At 45.7% G+C, this 21,536-nt stretch overlaps 2 pseudogenes across 1 annotated transcript in view; both read right to left on the reverse strand.

The window, feature by feature from the left end:
• The window catches only part of LOC123998976, an 899,899-nt pseudogene that overhangs the window by 542,920 nt on the left and 335,443 nt on the right, over positions 1-21,536 (reverse strand).
• LOC123998944 overlaps positions 1-21,536 on the reverse strand; it is a 51,470-nt pseudogene that overhangs the window by 15,122 nt on the left and 14,812 nt on the right. Inside the window, exon 2 of the transcript XR_006832367.1 lies at positions 957-1,114. The product of XR_006832367.1 is annotated as a phospholipid phosphatase 3-like (transcript). The remainder of the gene's footprint in view (positions 1-956; positions 1,115-21,536) is intronic.

Raw genomic sequence — 21,536 nt, forward strand, 5'->3', positions numbered from 1 at the left:
CTTGGGGGGGGGGGTATATACGGCTGTGATTATAATCGAAGAGAATTCTCTTGGAAGATAATGCGGTCTACATTTGATTGTGAGGAATTCTAAATCAGGTGAACAGAAGGATTTGAGTACCTGTATGTTTATTTCATCACACCATGTCTCGTTAGTCATGAGGCATACGCCCCCGCCCCTCTTCTTACCAGAAAGATGTTTGTTTCTGTCGGCGCGATGCGTGGAGAAACCAGTTGGCTGCACCGCATCGGATAGCGTCTTCCCAGTAAGCCATGTTTCCGTGAAGCAGAGAACGTTGCAGTCTCTGATGTCCCTCTGGAATGCTACCCTTGCTCGGATTTCATCAACCTTGTTGTCAAGAGACTGGACATTGGCAAGAAGAATGCTGGGGAGTGGTGCGCGATGTGCCCTTGTCCGGAGTCTGACCAGAAGACCGCTACGTTTCCCTCTTTTTCGGAGTCGTTTTTTTGGGTCGCTGCATGCGATCCATTCCGTTGTCCTGTTTGTAAGGCAGAACACAGGATCCGCGTCGCGGAAAACATATTCTTGGTCGTACTGATGGTGAGTTGACGCTGATCTTATATTCAGTAGTTCTTCTCGACTGTATGTAATGAAACCTAAGATGACCTGGGGTACTAATGTAAGAAATAACACGTAAAAAAACAAAAAACTGCATAGTTTCCTAGGAACGCGAAACGAGGCGGCCATCTCTGTCGGCGCCGGAAGTAGTGATAGTATGACGTGTATATACTCAGTAAGATCCTACAGTGTGTAAGTGGTGATAGTATGTCATGTGTATATACTCAGTAAGATCCTACAGTGTGTAAGTGGTGATAGTATGTCATGTGTGTATATACTCAGTAAGATCCTACAGTGTGTAAGTGGTGATAGTATGTCATGTGTATATATACTCAGTAAGATCCTACAGTGTGTAAGTGGTGTGTTGTGTGTCTCACCGTGAGGCCAGTGATGACGATGCCCCCAGCGATGAGCAGTGCGTCAGGGATGGCCTCTCTCTCCAGGAAGGGGTAGGTGATGCTCTGGTCCCCACAGAAGAAACCCCTCCGGTACGGAGTCACCGCCTTCAACTCACACGCAAAGAACGGGATGGAGGCTAGAGGGGGGGTTTAGACACAGTTATGAGGGAGATGAAGAGACAGAATAGGAAGAAAATATGAGGAGTGTGTGTGTGTGTGTGTGTGTGTGTGTGTGTGTGTGTGTGTGTGTGTGTGTGTGTGTGTGTGTGTGTGTGTGTGTGTGTGTGTGTGTGTGTGTGTGTGTGTGTGTGTGTGTGTGTGTGTGTGTGTGTGTGTGTGTGTGTGTGTGTGTGTGTGTGTGTGTGTGTGTGTGAGAGAGAAAAGAGAGAAAAGAGTAAGAGTGACGCTTAGCACAGAGAGCCAAGACAAAAAGGTGCCATTGACCCTTGATGATCCTGTTTTATATGAGAAGGGTTTAGGAGACAGGATGTCTCAGCCTCCAGTATTTATGCTGCAGTAGTTTATGTGTCGGGGGACTAGGGTCAGTTTGTTATATCTGGTGTACTTCTCCTGTCCTATTCGGTGTCCTGTGTGAATTTAAGTGTGCTCTCTATAATTCTCTCTTTCTCTCTTTCTTTCTCTCTCTCAGAGGACCTGAGCCCTAGGACAGGACTACCTGGCATGATGACTCCTTGCTGTCCCCAGTCCACCTGGCCGTGCTGCTGCTCCAGTTTCTGCCTTATTATTATTGGACCATGCTGGTCATTTATGAACATTTGAACATCTTGGCCATGTTCTGTTATAATCTCCACCCGGCACAGCCAGAAGAGGACTGGCCACCCCACATAGCCTGGTTCCTCTCTAGGTTTCTTTGTAGTTTTTGGCCTTTCTAGGGAGTTTTCCCTAGCCACCGTGCTTCTACACCTGCATTGCTTGCTGTTTGGGGTTTTAGGCTGGGTTTCTGTACAGCACTTTGAGATATCAGCTGATGTATGAAGGGCTATATAAATAAATTTGATTTGATTTGATTTTATATAGGCCTGGGTGCAATCTGAGGAGGGGGCAGGTCTTAGGCCTGTCAGTCATCCACTGACTGGATTCAAGATTTCCCAAAGTATCTGGCATTCCTTACATACTGGAGCTCAGAGAGGCTGGAGGAGGGGGAGACGAGAGAGAGACAGAGATGACAGTGCAGGATGAAGGATTATTCAGGAGGAGAGGAGACAGAGGGTCTATTACACAGAAAATGACAAAGTGGTGAAAGCCAAAGGGTTTTACAGTAAACTAATAGCCAGGCTACAGTATAGACTATAATGTGACTGCAGAGACCTCCAATAGAAAGGGAATAGAGTAGTCTTTTGTGTCCAATAATAAGGGAATAGAAATAGTGTAGTGTGGCACAGAGATGCACAAGGAGTGTACAACATTAAACATTAACTACCACTGTATTGGCAGAATATTTATTAAATCAATGTAGTAACACATTACCTTCTTATTTTTATTTCCTGTTGGCTAACCAATTAAAAGTGTGTGTGTAAGGAAGGCGTAAAGAAGGGTGGTCAAGGTCTGTCTTTCTTAAGCAAACAAACCTCGCTGCAACCTGCCCTGCTGCTGGTGAAAGTTCATTGGGTAAAGATTGTGCAACCTCGTTATGATACTGGCACCAGTCACACAGCAGGGAGGATGAAATCAAATCCAAGGCTATATCTGAAATTAAATCTACACCACTACACTCACTCTGAACTTCCAAACTCGCCTTCTAGTTCCTCTCTCTGCTCCCCACAGCCGCTCTAGCCCATCATGTAGTCCCCTATCCCATGCCCCCATAGCCCTCTCCCCCATGGAACAGGGAGAGCATGGGACTAATGATTAACCTCTCCCTCATCATAGAGCCTGGAACTGGAGCGGGCCCAGGCAAACACTGCTGCTGCCAGGAAATCTCAGAGAGACTACGTGACAGGAGGAGAGGACAACACAGGCCATTAGAGACTGTAGATCAACAGTAGCCGACGGGAGAAGGACATGGCTCACTGACCTTCAGTGTGACTTTCTGTGAGTCTACCAGAGTTCAACAGGTTTCAGTCTACCTGCACTATATAACCATGAATACTCTACAGATATATCTCACTCACAGTACCAGTCAGTCAATCATAAATACTACCAAAACAGATCCATGCAGCCACCCTTTCACCCCAAGACATACAGTTAAGAACCTACACACATCAATGTACCAAAGGACCAATACAATTTAGGAATGAAAACGAGTAGTGTAGCGTCATTGGCTTATAAGCAGGGTACAGTTACTGTAGTATACAGCAAATGTCTGCTTGTGACCTTTGCTAATACTGGAAGTATGTGTTTGTCAGAGAGAAAGACCAAACACAGATAACGACATATCCTCTGGTTAAGAGAAGGCACGGGAGGGCCAGAAAGACAGAAGGAGAGGAGAGGAGAGGAGGGAAACACATTGCAGGCAGATAGCAGAGGCTCTGACGACAGCAGAGAGAGAGGAAAGATAGACGAGGGGAGAGCGAGAGAAGAGCTAGACGGAGGGGAGAGAGCGAGAGAAGAGCTAGACGGAGAGGAGAGAGCGAGAGAAGAGAGATAGTGCAAACATCTCACCTGACCCTGATCTCTGCCTCATCTACTTTGTACAAACACGTGCATGATATACAGACACGGCACACACATAAACACACCATGGCGTGCGACTCCAAGCTGCAGCCCTCTACAGAGCCTCTGACATCACGCAAGGGCCTAACTCCAGACCACCGTAGAAAAGCCAGATCTCTCCCAGAGAAGTGAGAGAGAGTGGCTGTCTGGAGTTGGTAAGGACCCAGTACCATGACTCAGTACAAAGACAGAGATGAAGGTAAAGATGTTGTATATGCATTAGGAGGCCTTACTTAGGTACTTAAAGGGGTAGTAAAGGATTTTGGCAATGAGGCTCTTAATCTACTTTCCCAGAGACAGATGAACCTGTGGATATAGTTTGTGTGTATCTGCCTGCAGTTTGAAGGAAGTTGTTAATTAACTAGCGTTAGCAGCTTGTGACACTACCTCTGAGTTCCTTCATACTGGACGCAGATACATACAAATAGAATCCACAAGTTCCTTCCACTCTGGGGAAGTAGATAACGGGCCTCATTGCCAAATTACCAAACTATCCCTTTAAGTGTCTTTGAAGGTCTTCAAGCTTCCTATGATGAACTGACCCCCCCGGTTCCAGTCAGTCAGGTGAATCTAATAGAGACATGATTACTGTGGTCTAATCAGGTTAAATACCCGGGAGGAGGGGAATCGTCTAAGAAATGTGTTTACTGAATAGACTCTGGGTCACAGATCATATGGGTTGGCCTGGGTACAAACCCTGATTTTGTTTACTTGGTGGTTCTGGGTCATGAGAAAACTCCAAAAGTGTGAGGTACCCTAGATCATTCACAACACAAAAACATTTGGAACATGAACCCCCTCCTTTGGATTAGTCCTGTAAAAATCAGCACGCTGCATCACTGTGGTATTCAGTTCCCCAGACATGCCCCCTGGTGAACACCCTGTACAGCAGGATGAGGGTTGCTGGTCCCAAACCCATTTCAATCAGAATCACTCTCTAACCTTAATCCTCTTATCGATCTAGGTGTGTATTTACGCCTGATCTGGGAAATAGAGTGAAGACACTCAAGAGTGAGATATGCCCTAAACCATAGTGGCGCAGCGGTCTAAGGCACTGCATCTCAGTGCTAGAGGCGTCACTACAGACCCCGGTTTGATTCCAGGCTGTATCACAATTGGCCATGATTGGGGGTCCCATAAGGCGGCACACAATTGGCCCAGCATCGGCCGGGTTAGGGTTTGGCCGGGGTAGGCCATCATAAATAATAATATATATATAATAATATATGCCATTTAGCAGACGCTTTTATCCAAAGCGACTTACAGTCATGTGTGCATACATTCTATGTATGGGTGGTCCCGGGGATCGAACCCACTACCCTGGCATTACAAGCGCCATGCTCTACCAACTGAGCTACAGAAGGACAGAGTGTGTTCTTTAAATGACTTGCCTAGTTAAATAAATAAATACAAATATTTGGCTAGATACTCCAGTGGCCGCTCTAACAATGAAAACACATTTCTTAAAAGATGGAAAACAGTCGGGATGGGGGCAAGATCAGGTGGGACCATTCTAGCTAATGAGAGGCCAGATATGCATGTGAACATCAGGCACAATGGTTTCCACTAGTTACCACAGCCACAAGGTCAAAATGGTCTATGTGGTAAAAATGTCTGAAAACAAAAATGTGATTTTTGGTTTTAATTTAATTTAAAGGGCCATTTCAAAAAGCCACCTGCTGCAGAAGACACATCTTGGGCCCAGTTATGTCTCTTGCTTCACCTCTTCCTCTCTGCCTAAGCTCATCTTAACATTGGCTGTAGAATGAACCCATCACACCTGTTAAGATCCAGAATTAACCAAATGACTGTGCCCTATCAAGGTGGTCTGATCCAATGGCCCATTGACCCACACTGTGACAGGAAGTCACCTTTGACCAAGATGTTAATATTAGTGTGCAGCAGCTGCCTTCTGTCCAAGTGACAGTCTGGCAGGGCCAACCAACCCACCAATGGTACTTACACAGGCACACATGAATGTCTCATAGTAGTGTGGGGTATGAAAAATGGGTCAACTTTGAGAACCTCCATCTCCTGAATGTTTTGCCATTCAGGTTAAAAAAGTCCCTTTCTGACCACTTCCAACATGGCCAAACATGTATGAAAGGTTTCATTCAAACCAAAAGAGGTGCAGTCAGAAAGGGATTGAAATCCTATGGAACGGCCCAGAAGAGAGATGTGGTTCTCCTGACTCAAGCACACACTGACAAGGTCAGGGGCTGAAACCATGTATAGGTTTTATAGCTTTACTCTGAAAACACATATGACATGGTGGCTACTTGGTTGAGGCGTTAGTGCTGGATCCTCTAGTGTGTTTCTCACAGTAATGGGAGCCATCAACCACTCAGTAGGCAAACTATAACCGCGACCCTGTCAATGATGTATTGACCGCTCTGTAAATATGTGTGTGTTGTCATTTCCACATTTGTGTGTTAAAGTCCATAAGCAGCACATTAGAGCTGCTGCCTATATACATAGGCTTGAAATCACCGGCCACTTGAATAAATGGAACACTAGTCACTTTAATAATGTTTATACATGTTCCATTACTCATCTCATTGATATATACTGCATTCTATTGTACTGTATCTTAGTCTGTGCCGCTCTGACATTGCTCGTCCATATATTTATAGATTCTTAATTCCATTCCTTTACATAGATGTGTATGTACTGAAATCGTTAGATATTACTTGTTAGATATTACTGCACTGTCGGAGATAGAAACACAAGCATTTCGCTACACCCGCAATAACATCTGCTAAACACGTGTATGTGACCAATAACATTTGACTTGATTTGACAGCCTGGGCTCACATGGCCGGGACCCAACAACGCTCGCTTACAGAGCTCCTCAAAATGCTACTCTCAAACAACACAGTCCCCACAAAAAAGAGGCCGCCAGTTTGCCACATACCAACCTCAATCCACAAAACACATCTTATACAAACTTCCCAAACACACATCACTGTGAAACCATGGAGAACACACAGAACACATATGTGATATGTTCTGCAGCAGAACACACACTGTCAACCGAGCCTGCACCGAGCCTATACAACCTCAGAGGTCTGAGAGGTCTCAGCCAGTCCCAGTAAAGTTCCAGTCTTTACACTGGGGTTTACAGCGGCTCTAAACGCTTTCACAAGAAGATGCAAAAGACACTCCAGAGCCTCTCACCTCATCTGTCAGGCAGCTGTGAGCAAACCGCTGCACCTGGCCAAGAACAGCCTCAGAGGACACAGCAGCAGAGCAGAGTGGAGCAGAGAGAGAGGGAGGGAGGGAGAGAGAGAAACACTAACATAGACCCACACACACACGGGCCAAATGTGCTGTTGGACGGAGTTCTCAAAGTGGGAATGCTTTCAAATTGTCAAAGGGAGAAACCGAGAGGGAGAAGAAACAGGAAGAGAGAGAGGGCGAGGGAATGGGAGGAGAGGGGATATGTGCCTCACTCTTCAGAAACTTTTCTGGTTCTAATTTACACTTCTATGACCACAGCCCAGAATGAGCTCACTGTGAGAAATGAACAACAACACAGAGAAAACCAGAACAGCCATGGAGAAAGAGAATAAAGACAGAGAGAGAGAGAGAGAGCAGAGAGCAGGAGGGTGGAGGAGTTGGGGGGCTCTAGAGAGGGAGATGGATAAGGGGTTGGGGGGTGAGAGAGAGAGAGAGAGAGAGAGAGAGAGAGAGAGAGAGAGAGAGCAGAGAGCAGGAGGGTGGAGGAGGGGTTGGGGGTGAGAGAGAGAGCAGAGAGCAGGAGGGTGGAGGAGGGGTTGGGGTAGAGAGAGAGAGCAGAGAGCAGGAGGGTGGAGGAGGGGGCAGATACGTTACATGTTAGTTATTATGGGTGTTATTTATGCAGATGCTTTGAGGGCATATTACTCATAATGTGTACCAGTCAATAAAACAGTGTCAAACTCAAAAGACTGGAAAACATGGTTAGAGGGGGTACGGAAAATTGACAAACAGAGAAAGGGAGAGATAGGGGGATGGATAGGGGTTGGGGGGACGAGAGAGAGGGAGAGAGGGGGGATGGATAAGGGGTTGGGGGCTCTAGAGAGGGAGAGAGAGGGGATGGATAAGGGGTTGGAGGGCTCTAGAGAGGGAGATGGATAAGGGGTTGGGGGCTCTAGAGAGGGAGAGAGAGAGGGATGGATAAGGGGTTGGGGGCTCTAGAGAGGGAGAGAGAGGGGATGGATAAGGGGTTGGGGGCTCTAGAGAGGGAGAGAGAGGGGATGGATAAGGGGTTGGGGGTGAGAGAGAGAGAGGGAGAGAGAGGGGGATGGATAAGGGGTTGGGGGTGAGAGAGAGACGGAGAGGGGGATGGATAAGGGGTTGGGGGCTCTAGAGAGGGAGAGAGGGAGATGGATAAGGGGTTGGGGGCTCTAGAGAGGGAGAGAGGGGGATGGATAAGGGGTTGGGGGGCTCTAGAGAGGGAGAGAGAGGGGGATGGATAAGGGATTGGGGGCTCTAGAGGGAGAGAGGGGGGATAGATAAGGGGTTGGGGGCTCTAGAGAGGGAGAGAGAGGGGGATGGATAAGGGATTGGGGGCTCTAGAGAGGGAGAGAGAGGGGGATGGATAAGGGATTGGGGGCTCTAGAGGGAGAGAGGGGGATAGATAAGGGGTTGGGGGGCTCTAGAGAGGGAGAGAGGGGGGATGGATAAGGGGTTGGGGGCTCTAGAGAGGGAGAGAGAGGGGAGAGATAAGGGGTTGGGGGGCTCTAGAGAGGGAGAGAGAGGGGGATGGATAAGGGATTGGGGGCTCTAGAGAGGGAGAGAGAGGGGATGGATAAGGGATTGGGGGCTCTAGAGAGGGAGAGAGAGGGGGATGGATAAGGGGTTGGGGGGCTCTAGAGAGGGAGAGAGAGGGGGATGGATAAGGGATTGGGGGGCTCTAGAGGGAGAGAGAGGGGGATAGATAAGGGGTTGGGGGGCTCTAGAGAGGGAGAGAGAGATTGAGAATTGAGAGATGTGGTGAAGTGTTTCACAGACGGAGACGATTAGCGGTGGTTCTGGAATGTGAGGGTCAGAGAACTGGGCTCTGTTGGGACCTGCTCTGTAAACAGGACCTCGCCTCGTCCAGCAGAATATCCCCAGAACACACACACACAAACCCCACTTGCACACACAAACAACCCACAAAACACCACATGGACTAACACGCAACCAAATAAGCCACATAAAAACCCAAACTACCCCCAAAAACCTCAACCAACCATAGCTAACCAAATAAACCACAGCAAACTAAACAACCCATAGACAGGCACTGAACAAACAGACAGACCCAAACTAACAGCTTCAGCAAACAGTACTAGTATATTAACACATGAATATCAATACTAGACTGTAACATAGCCTACTACTCAACAGGGCATCAACCAACATTTTAGGTGACAGTCACTATATAGTATACCATGGGTGCTGAGTGACCAGTGACCACTAGATCTCTAGAGGGATGACCCCAACCAACCACCCACTTGCCTGCTGTTCTGGGAGGGGAGGAGAACGCTCCCCTACTACCCTCCAGGGGTGGTCCGTCTCTCTTCAGCCAGGCAGGCCTCTAGGGCCAGTGCCAAGGCCTCTGGTCCTCAACCTCAGGTCTAAGCTGCTTGTTTATCCAGAAGTAAATATACTGCTACTGATGTAGTGAATCATCACATTGAGAGGTGCTGTTACTCTAACTTTAGTGAACCCTGCTGTAATCCCTAATAATAGCATTGTAACTGGTGTAGTGAATCATCACATAGAGAGGTGCTGTTACTCTAACTTTAGTAAACCCTGCTGTAGTCCCTAATAATAGCATTGTAACTGGTGTTGTCATGTGAATCATCAGAAACAGAGTTTATTTAAGTCCAAACAGATGCTGTCTGTACTCTGCAGGTCGCTTTAGTAAAGTAGACCACCTGCTCACACGCAGCATCTGATGAAGGCAAAAACACGACAGGACAGGGCGATCACAATCACAGCAAAAACACGACAGGACAGGGCGAAACGCAATCAATAATACTAAACAAGGAACCGACGGGACAGGAACGGAACACAAAGGAATAAATAGGGACTCTAATCTGGACTAAATGATGATTAGTGAATCATTACCCAATAAGACCAGCAGAGGGAAACGAACAGAATGGGGAGCTGTTACTGACAGGTGTAGTGAATCATCACATAAACCCTAACTTTAGTAAACCCTGCTGTAAATCCCTAATAATAGCATTGTAACTGGTGCAGTGAATCATTACATAGAGATGCTGTTACTCTAACTTTAGTGAACCCTGCTGTAATCCCTAATAATAGCATTGTAACTGGTGTAGTGAATCATTACATAGAGGTGCTGTTACTCTAACTTTAGTGAACCCTGCTGTAGTCCCTAATAATAGCATTGTAACTGGTGTAGTGAATCATCACATAGAGATGCTGTTACTCTAACTTTAGTAAACCCTGCTGTAATCCCTAATAATAGCATTGTAACTGGTGTAGTGAATCATTACATAGAGAGGTGCTGTTACTCTAACTTTAGTAAACCCTGCTGTAGTCCCTAATAATGCCATTGTAACTGGTAGATGTGTCTACTATACAGAGCTGGACTTCTATTCCCTGAAGACTGTTCTTAGACAATGTGTCCTGGCCACAACATAGTGTGTATGTCTATCTGTGTTGAGTCAGTGAGAGTCACAGAGCTGGACTTCTATTCCCTGAAGACTGTTCTTAGACAATGTGTCCCGGCCACAACATAGTGTGTATGTCTATCTGTGTTGAGTCAGTGAGAGTCACAGAGTAGGACCAGTCGTCTTTTGTGTTTCACCTGACATTTAAGGACAAAGAGTCTTTGTATAAAATAGTAGTTGGGTGTGCAACACACACACACGGACACACACACGGACACACACACGGACACACACCCACTATACAGGGGTGAGCCTGGTAAGCCTCAGACAGGAGATGAAGTCATTGGCACCTGGGCTGTGATTATGTCTAGTAAACCACCATCCTCCTGATTAGAGCAACTGTGTGTGTGTGTGTGTGTGTGTGTGTGTGTGTGTGTGTGTGTGTGTGTGTGTGTGTGTGTGTGTGTGTGTGTGTGTGTGTGTGTGTGTGTGTGTGTGTGTGTGTGTGTGTGTGTGTGTGTGTGTGTGTGTGTGTGTGTGTGTGTGTGTGTGTGTGTGTGTGTGCGTCCGCCCTGTTCTAATATGTGTGTGGATGAGCACTACGGTGTCCTTTCTCCCAGCTTTTACTTGTTGGGCTGATCCAGGTGGTACAGGATGGGGGGGGGGGCGTTACTGTCCCCTCTCCTAAATAGTCTGGATTGTTCTAACTGAGTGCACTGTTCACTGTTTTGTCTGCCATGATGCCTACACAAAAAGACTGATCATCAAGGGACAAAGCCTGGGAAACAAAAACAGCCCAACGGCATCTCACTGGCTATCTGATATCAGCAGCATCTGCTGCAGCTGGACTCACATACACACACAACCAGAATGTTATTTACTGCACACATAATCACTAACATAATCACTCGATACACGGTCTATCTGTCCATAGTTCCCACGAAACAACAGAGCTAACTCAAAAAACTAATCAGGAGGAAGAGATGAAAGCCTACTTCCAATTTCCAAGCCTCTGAACCCCCCTCCCTCCCACCCACTATCGGTAGTGCTGTCTCTAGTTTCCAGGCTGTGTAACTGTTACTGTAGCTGTCGTCAGGTCCAGACACGCTTCCCCCTAGCCTCTCTGTTCTAACCCCACTCCACTGACTTGTTCCTGCAGCACTGCAGCCGTGCTCTGGAGCTAAGGGTGTGTGGCGAGGGATAAAGGGGCCTGCCTGCCTGGCGGTCTCGGTGGTAAAGGGGTTTGGTGGTCTGTGGCGTAGCGTGAAGGTAAGGGTGTGTGTGGTTCAGGCTGGGGGGCTAGAGAGGCGGCTGTCTGTCTGCAGTGTGACAGTAAGGGTAGGGGGAGTGCTCTGTCTGCTTGTCTGTGGTATATGATATGTGCAGTGAGGACTGTGCTGTCAGACTGTTTGGTTTAGTGGTTTGTCTGTGGTTGGAAGAGACAGCCAGACAGAAGAGGGTTGGGGCTGAGGTGGATAAAGGAGGATCCGGCAGGTAAGATGTGTCAGGAGGATAGGATGATGAGGTAGATAGGGGGCCGTGCTGGGAAGGCACCAGGAGGGGGGCTGTCTGAAAGCCAACATGGAGGAGCAGGGGGTAGAAGGAGGACTCATTTGTTTTGACAGACAGGGAATGGAGGGTTGGGGGGGAACCAGAGACGCAAACCGACACACAAGGCTTTACCCTTCATTCTTAACACCGATTATATGGAAAAACTCACTTCACCAAAGGGAGAATAGGGAGAATTTGTAGCAATTTGGGTGTGGGAGATACCCCAAGCTGACTCCCCACCCTGCCTCACCCAGCCGGGGGCTGTTTCAGGTCAATGGGTGTGACCAACCCATCGATGAGGCTGGATTTCTGAATTTTATTTATAGGCTCCTATCTAGGCAGTGTAGAGAATTGTTTGTAATTTTTAATGCAATTTCCTGCAATTCTATCTAGCAGTCTCAAATAGCCACCCGTCCCTTTTAATAGCCGGGCAGCGGCACACATTTCAGCAAATAAATGCCAGTCTCAAAGAAACGGTGGGTCTAAATGAATTGTTTACCATGAAGGTTACCATGAATTACCATACATTTGTAAGCAGTTTAATGTTTGATTTGTTACATTTAATAATTCAGTAATGACTCAAAAGAATTATGGCAACTATCTTTCTTTAAATCGCCATTAAGAATCTTCTAGCCATTTGCTGCTAACAGCTGAGAACTGCTAGCTAACTGGCAAGCACAAAAACAGTTAACAACTTCGACAGTACAGAACCCCTGCCCCCCCCCCCCAAAAAAATAAAAATAATAATAATAATGAAAATATATATTTTTTAAATGAAAAACTGGTGGAAATGCAGTCAAATGAGAATACTTATTGTCAAGGAAAATGTTTTTATTTTTGAGAGAGAGAGAGAGAGAGAGAGAGAGAGAGAGAGAGAGAGAGAGAGAGAGAGAGAGAGAGAGAGAGAGAGAGAGAGAGAGAGAGAGAGTTGAGAGAGAGAGAGAGAGAGAGAGAGTTGAAGAGAGAGGAGAGAGAAGAGAGAGGAGAGAGAAGAGAGAGAGAAGAGAGAGAGAGGAAGAGAAGAGAGAGGAAGAGAAGAGAGAGAGAGAGGAAGAGAAGAGAGAGAGAGGAAGAGAAGAGAGAGAGATAAGTATTCCCTCCCCCCCTTTAAGATTTAGATGCACTATTGTAAAGTGACTGTTCCACTGGATGTCATAAGGTGAATGCACCAATTTGTAAGTCGCTCTGGATAAGAGCGTCTGCTAAATGACTTAAATGTAAATGTAAATGTAGGAAGAGAAGAGAGAGAGAGAGGAAGAGAAGAGAGAGAAGAGAAGAGAGAGAGAAGAGAAGAGAGAGAGAAGAGAGAGAGGACGAGAAGAGAGAGAGAGGAAGAGAAGAGAGAGAGAAGAGAGAGAGAGAAGAGAGAGAAGAGAAGAGAGAGAGAGAAGAGAAGAGAGAGAGAGAGAGAAGAGAGAGAGAAAAGAGAGAGAAGAGAAGAGAGAGAAGAGAGGGAGAGAGAAGAGAAGAGAGAAGAGAGAGAGAAGAGAGAAGAGAGAGGAAGAGAGAGAGAAGAGAGATAAGAGAAGAGAGAGAGAAGAGAGGAAGAGGAGAGAAGAGAGAGAGAGAAGAGAAGAGAAGAGAGAGAAGAGTGAAGAGAGGGAGAGAGAAGAGAAGAGAGAAGAGAGAGAGAAGAGAGAGAAAGAGAGAAGCGAGAGAGAAGAGAAGAGAGAGAGAAGAGAGAGAGAGGCATACTATGATAAAAGAAATGTGACAGTGTGTAAATGATAACACATTTGTGAAGTGTAAAAAATTATTACAATTCTGGAAGTAAATATGGGAATTAAACAATTAACTATGCAAATTAGAAAAAGCTGTGTGCAATTATAGATATAGACACCTAACTCAAATAGAAGCCTCTAATACATTTGACGGTATTTTAAAATATATAGGTCCATTCTCTTTTGTACTTACTTTATATGTGGCTTTAGTCATTTAAGTTTACACTGAAAGCGTTTTTCCAACCAGATAATAATGATTTTTTATTTACACTATTTGGACCGAAAAAAAACACTTATGCGACCCCCCCAGACGACAGAAAGAGGTAAAAACACTTGTGCCCCCCAGACTACAGAAAGAGGCAAAAACACTTGTGGCCCCCCAGACGACAGAAAGAGGTAAAACACTAATGCGGCCCACCCAGACTACAGAAAGAGGCAAAAACACTTATGCGGCCCCCCAGACGACAGAAAGAGGAAAAAACACTTATGTGGCCCCCCAGACGACAGAAAGAGGAAAAAAGACAACACACTTATGCGGCCCCCCAGACGACAGAAAGAGGAAAAAACACTTATGTGGCCCCCCCAGACGACAGAAAGAGGAAAAAACAGTTATGAACTGAACATAACAGTATGTCAGTTGAAGGGAGGACAGTAGCAGGTGACCCATCTGGTTTGTGACTACTATGATTTCCCATTGTAGTCAATTCAATTGCAGTAATTTCATTACCGATTTTCCAGTAATTCAATTGCCAATTTGGAAACAGAATTACGAGTTTTAATCATTTAATAATTAATAAACCTGATATTTGTAAAAACACTATAACTAACTGGTAGGTCTACCTTTAACTATTACTTCTGTGAACTTTCATTATCCTCAGTCCTCATGAGGGAGAGAAATTTGAAAATATCTGAAAGATAATGTGTGTTTTTATAACGGAATTACAAGGCACAAGGCAATGTTTCTTAAACTTACTGGAGGCAAAAAAAACTTACTGGAGGCAAAAAAAAGTTATCCAAAATTAAATATAAGTGCTGATATTAGTTGGCAGGGGTCTTTACTTACAATACAACTTACAATATTACAATATTGATACATTTCTGATACCTTGTCAGACTTTTCCTGCTGGATGTTGTCTAAGACCCTTTTTCCATCTGTTTGACCACAAATCAAAGTCTTTGGTTAGTTTTGATTTGACATGCTCCTATGAAGTTAACATGTTGGTGCTCATGGCTCCTTTTAGATGGAAATGTCCTATAGCAACTGGGGAAAGAGCAGCATCACTTTTTCCTTCAGCTAATCATTTGATTGGGTTTCTGTTATTGGAAGCTGCATCTGTCAACGTCAGAATTCTGCCATGTTCCATGTAATGACTTCATCATGTATTCCATTAGGGCTAAAAACATTGTGTAACGGCATTCTTCGTTTGTAGAAAGAGAGTCGGACCGAAATGCAGCGTGGTGGTTACTCATGACTTTAATGAAAAAAAAGTGACACATGAAATAACTATACAAATACAAAAACAACAAACGGAACGTGAAACCTAATTACAGCCTATCTGGTGAAACTACACAGAGACAGGAACAATCACCCACCAAATACACAGTGAAACCCAGGCTACCTAAATACGGTTCCCAATCAGAGACAATGAGAATCACCTGACTCTGATTGAGAACCGCCTCAGGCAGCCAAGCCTATACAACACCCCTACTCAGCCGCAATCCCAATAACTACCAAACCACAATACGAAAATACAATATATAAACCCATGTCACACCCTGGCCTGACCAAATATATAACGACAACACAAAATACAATGACCAAGGCGTGACACATTGAGTGAAAATGCATCAGTGAATTTGTAAACAGAGGCACATGCACACAAGCGCACACTGTTCAACATGACCATGCAGAGCACTAAAAACACAGAGACAAACTCACACGCATGGTTACACACACAGGCCCAGAGCGAGAGGACTGCTTCAAATATTCCTGACGCAGTGGCATGCTGCAGCATGCTGGCCCTCTCACTGTCTCACTCGACAGCTTTCCCTGCCAGCTGAACAGAAACACAAGCCCACTTACACAAACATATTGTATGCCCAAGAAAACACACACGCACGCACGCACACTTCACCACGCGTCATCCCCTCTTCTGGACACTTTCCATCCCAAAATGGTTGAAGCAAGAAGAAGAAAGAGCGGGAAAGCGAGCGGAGAAAAGCAGGAAAGAAGTGGACCTTTGAACTCGCTCTGAGGTTAATGCTATCCCTACCCTAAACCCTATCCCCTATCCTTAATCTAACCCTAACCCTTTTACATGTAAACTTCAATGAGGTAGGGACGTCCCAAGGATCCCAGATAACAAGGACCCATTCTCTGATCACTCCGGGAGAACAGGCCATCCTCTCTGGCGAGCTACCTCACGTCTTCTTACCCTCCATCACACAGACACAGACACACACTCAGTCCAACACACGACCAGTAACTGTCTCTGTGGTGTTTACTGGTCACTGTATCTCAGTGAGAGCTTAAAAAGGTATTCGGGCTAGGGGGCAGTATTCGGAAGTTTGGATGAATGAGGTGCCCAAAGTAAACTGCCTGTTGCTCAGGACCAGAAGCTAGCATATGCATATACTTGGTAGTATTGGATAGCAAACACTCTAAAGTTTCCAAATAATGTCTGTGAGTGTCAGGATTTGGCCAGGGTTGTTTCGGTTTTTGGTCACTAGATGTCCCCATTGTGCTTTTTGACCTTTTGTTTTCCCTTGATCCCCATTATTATTTGCACCTGTGCCTCGTTTCCCCTGATTGTATTTAAACCCTTAGTTTTCCTCAGTTCTTTGCTCTGTGTTTGTATGTTAGCACCCAGCCCTAGTATTCTGTGAACTCTTGTTGATCCCGGTGGACTCTCTTGTGGAATTCTGTTTTTTGTTCTTGTTTATTTATTTTTGAGTACCTTTTGAGGCTTTTTATGCTATACCTACCACCTTGTGGATTTACCTTTTTGTCTTGGAGGATTACCTTTGTTCTTGTGGAATTCCTTTTGAGGTTGTGGAGTTACATGTTTTCCTGAAGGACTTCACTTTTTACTTCATTAAATACACCGTCTCAAGTACTGCTGTGTCTGCCTCATCTTCTGGGTTCTGCCGACTATTCGTGGCTCAGTTGGTTAAGTGACTGTTTCTCACTCCAGAGACCCGGGTTCGTAACCGGGTCCTGACAGAAACACAGAGCCAAAAATGAACCCAGAGGCAGCCAGTTCCCAGGACCTTGTTGTCATGCTGTCCCACCACCAGGAGACCGTCCAACGCCACGAAGCCGCCCTGGTTCAGCAAGAGGCCTTAATGGCTAGACATTCTCATCTTCTGTCGGAGATGCTGACTTCCATAAAGCAGATATCTGATCGACTTACCCCGGCAACAGTTCCCGTCCCAGTACCTCAGATTCACGTACCCATGGCAGTTAACCCCCTGGCTGAACCTCGTCTTCCACCTCCCGAACAGTTCTCAGGTGATCCAAGTGCTTGTAAAGGGTTTCTCACCCAATGTTCTCTCTCCTTCGAGCTGCAACCCTCGTCGTTCCCCACCGACCGGTCTAAGATCGCATATATCATCACCCTGCTGTCGGAAAAAGCCATGGCCTGGGCTACTGCTGTGTGGGATGCCCATAGTTCCTGCTGTGCCAGCTACTCTGCCTTTGCTGAGGAATTCAAACGAGTGTTTCAAGGCCCAAACAGCTCCTGACTCTCCACCAAGGTCGGCGCAGTGTGACGGACTATGCCATCCAGTTCCGCACGGTGGCAGCAGCGAGTGGCTGGAACAACGAGGCGCTCACGGTGTGCTTTCTGAAAGGCCTTTCCGACACTATCCAAGATGAACTGGCCACTCGGGAATCACGCATTGACCAGCGTCTGAGAGAGAGAGAACTCAACCGTAGACCTTTAGCCCCTATCAGTCCCAGCTCCGAGTCCCCACCTTTATCCTCGCGGGCTCCACCGGAACCCATGCAGATTGGACGCATCTCCCAGGCTGAGAGAGACCGCCGGATGAGGGAGCGACGCTGTCTATATTGCGGCAAACCGGGCCATTTCCGTTCCACGTGTCCCGGGCTCCAGGGAAACGCTCTGTCCCGTACAGACCGGGGGGAACTGTAACGGGAAACATAACCTCCTCCCATCCGTCCAACTCCCGTCTGCTCATTCCAGTCACCTTTTCCTGGGACAATCACAAGCTTCACCTTTAAGCCTTGGTAGACTCTGGAGCCGCAGGTAACTTCATGGATGGTGTCTGGGCGAAGGAGAATGGCGTTCCCTCTGAACCTCTAAGTGACCCCATGAGGGTTACTACATTGGATGGAAGCCCTTTGGGATCTGGACTTGTCACTCATGTCACTACCTCCTTGCGACTTTCAGTTTCACAACACCAGGAATTGATGAACTTTCATTTGATCTCCTGTTCAGAGTTCCCTCTCGTCCTTGGATACCCCTGGCTTCACAGCCATAACCCTCACATCGACTGGTCTGTGGGCACTATCAAGCAGTGGGGTCCTACGTGCCAAGCTACTTGTATTTTCCCGAATTCCCGGGTCCTGACAGAACTTAAGGTAAAGCAAAGAACTGAGGAAAACTAAGGGTTTAAATACAATCAGGGGAAACGAGGCACAGGTGCAAATAATAATGGGGATCAAGGGAAAACAAAAGGTCAAAAAGCACAATGGGGGCATCTAGTGACCAAAAACCGGAACAACCCTGGCCAAATCCTGACAGTGAGTATAACAGAACTGATATGGCAGGTGAAAACCCAAGGACAATCCATCCAGAATTCTATTTTTTTCAGCTCACCCCTGATTACTATGGCTGTCAATGGGAATATAAAATGAATACCTCCCAGATTGCAGTTCCTAGGACTTACACTAGATATCAACTGTCTTTAGAAACAGTTTCAGGCTTGGTTTTTGAAACATAAGATAGAATTTGTAGTTTTAGTAAGTGGCTCCCATTTTGGCTGTACTGTTTGTAGCACGTTCCGGGGATTGCGCATACTTCGTTATTTATCTCCGGTAATGGTCTCCGGTATTCTCTGTCTTACATTTTAACGTTTATTTACATATTAGGGTACCTGAGGATTGATTAGGAACGTTGTTTGATATGTTTGGAAGACGTTAATTGGTAATTTAAGGGATTAATTTGTATGCATTTTGAACGAGGGAAACCGATGGATTACTGAGTCAAGCACACTAATGAAACTGACTTTTTGGGGATATAAAGAAGGACTTTATTGATCAAAAGGACAATTTGTTATGTAGCTGGGTGTCACATTCTGACCTGTATTTCCTTTGTTTTGTATTTATGTATTATGGTCAGGGCGTGAGTTGGGGTGGGCAGTCTATGTTTGTTTTTCTATGATTTGGGGATTTGTATGTTTCGGCCTAGTATGGTTCTCAATCAGAGTCAGGTGTCATTAGTTGTCTTTGATTGAGAATCATACTTAGGTAGCCTGGATTTCACTGTTTGTTTGTGGGTGTTTGTTTCCGTGTCTGTGTTGTTCACTACACGGTACTGTTTTGGGTTTCGTTCATTCCACGTTTATTGTTTTTGTATTTCAGTCATGTTCATGTGTAGTATTTCTTATTAAAAGAACCATGGACACTTACCACGCCGCATATTGGTCCTCCGATCCTTCTCGCCTCTCCTCGCCTATCCTTCTTCTAAGGAAGAGGAGGAAATCCCGTACAGAAACACCCACCAACCCTGGACCAAGCGGCGTGGTGACAGGCAACAGCAACAGCGGCCAAAGACACAGGACTCTTGGACATGGGAGGAAATCCTCGACGGGAGAGGACCCTGGGCAAAGCCAGGGGAGTGTCGCTGCCCCAAGGTACAGCAGGAAAAGCGGCAGCAGTAGGCAGCTAGGAGAGCAGAGGCAGCTGGAGAGAGGAATCCGCGATACGAGGGAACACGGCTGGCAAGGAAGCCCGAGAGGCAGCCCCAAAAATGTCAGTTTGTTTGTGGGTGTTTGTTTCCATGTTGTTCACCACACGGTACTGTTTTGGGTTTCGTTCATTCCACGTTTATTGCTTTTGTATTTCAGTCGTGTTCATGTGTAGTATTTCTTATTAAAAGAACCATGGACACTTACCACGCCGCATATTGGTCCTCCGATCCTTCTCGCCTCTCCTCTTCGGAGGAAGAAATCCCTTACACTGGGACTCTTAATATTACAATTTTTGAAATTTGAATTTCGTGCGCTGCAATTTCAGCGGATGTTGTCAAGGTGAGACGCTAGCGTCCCAATGATCCGTTTTAAGTGCTGTTCAAAAACATTTGACCCAGCCTAGTAGAGGCAGTTCAAATCCATGATCTCATTTTGCTATTGATTTGGGTCTAATTTCATCTATGAATCCTTATCCTGAGCAAATATGAAGGACTGCGTGGTCACTGTAATTGATGGTTTTCACAAACCACTCAAGACTTCAGATCACCTTCCAATTACTTTTAAGGGCCCAAATAACTGTGATGACAGAGTGAGGACCACCTGTGCTGGAGAGAGAGATGGCTGTACAGGAGGCAGGCAAGCAGACTTGTCTCAGCCTGCCCACAGGTAGGTCAATGACTGACCCCTCACCTCTGACCCTGCCTATGATGCTGGACGCAGTGTCTCTAGCACAGCATGGCCACAGAACATGGACTCTGTTCAGACCTGAGCTCCTCTTTTGAAAGCTCAACAATGCATGCAGGAGGAATGCTCACACACAGATTGAGACATCCGTATGCTTGAGAGACATACTGACACGGTAGAAAAATGCTCTCACATCAATCATCCCACTTAGACATATTTTTGATCTGGGGGACAATATTACCTGGTCACACACACACACGGTCACACACATACGTATTTAAGTCAAAGCCAAAGTGAAAGCCTTCATTATGAAGTGATCCTAGTTTTAGGCTCTGATTAACAGTCATTCATAATGCCATACCACCGTGTTAATAACAGTCATTCATAATGCCATACCACCGTGTTAATAACAGTCATTCGTAATGCCATAACACAGTGTTAATAACAGTCATTCATAATGCCATACCACCGTGTTAATAACAGTCATTCATAATGCCATACCACCGTGTTAATAACAGTCATTCATAATGCCATACCACCGTGTTAATAACAGTCATTCATAATGCCATACCACCGTGTTAATAACAGTCATTCATAATGCCATACCACCGTGTTAATAACAGTCATTCATAATGCCATACCACCGTGTTAATACCAGTCATTCGTAATGCCATAACACTGTGTTAATACCAGTCATTCATAATGCCATACCACCATGTTAATACCAGTCATTCATAATGCCATACCACCATGTTAATACCAGTCATTCATAATGCCATACCACCGTGTTAATAACAGTCATTCATAATGCCATACCACCGTGTTAATAACAGTCATTCATAATGCCATACCACCGTGTTAATAACAGTCATTCATAATGCCATACCACCGTGTTAATAACAGTCATTCATAATGCCATACCACCGTGTTAATAACAGTCATTCATAATGCCATACCACCGTGTTAATAACAGTCATTCGTAATGCCATACCACCATGTTAATACCAGTCATTCGTAATGCCATAACACCGTGTTAATACCAGTCATTCATAATGCCATACCACCATGTTAATACCAGTCATTCATAATGCCATACCACCATGTTAATACCAGTCATTCATAATGCCATACCACCATGTTAATACCAGTCATTCATAATGCCATACCACCATGTTAATAACAGTCATTCATAATGCCATACCACCGTGTTAATACCAGTCATTCGTAATGCCATAACACCGTGTTAATAACAGTCATTCATAATGCCATACCACTGTGTTAATAACAGTCATTCATAATGCCATACCACCGTGTTGTTAATAACAGTCATTCGTAATGCCATAACACCGTGTTAATAACAGTCATTCATAATGCCATACCACTGTGTT

The sequence above is a fragment of the Oncorhynchus gorbuscha genome, linkage group LG16 (genome assembly GCF_021184085.1).
Source record: "Oncorhynchus gorbuscha isolate QuinsamMale2020 ecotype Even-year linkage group LG16, OgorEven_v1.0, whole genome shotgun sequence".
Taxonomy (NCBI): domain Eukaryota; kingdom Metazoa; phylum Chordata; class Actinopteri; order Salmoniformes; family Salmonidae; genus Oncorhynchus; species Oncorhynchus gorbuscha.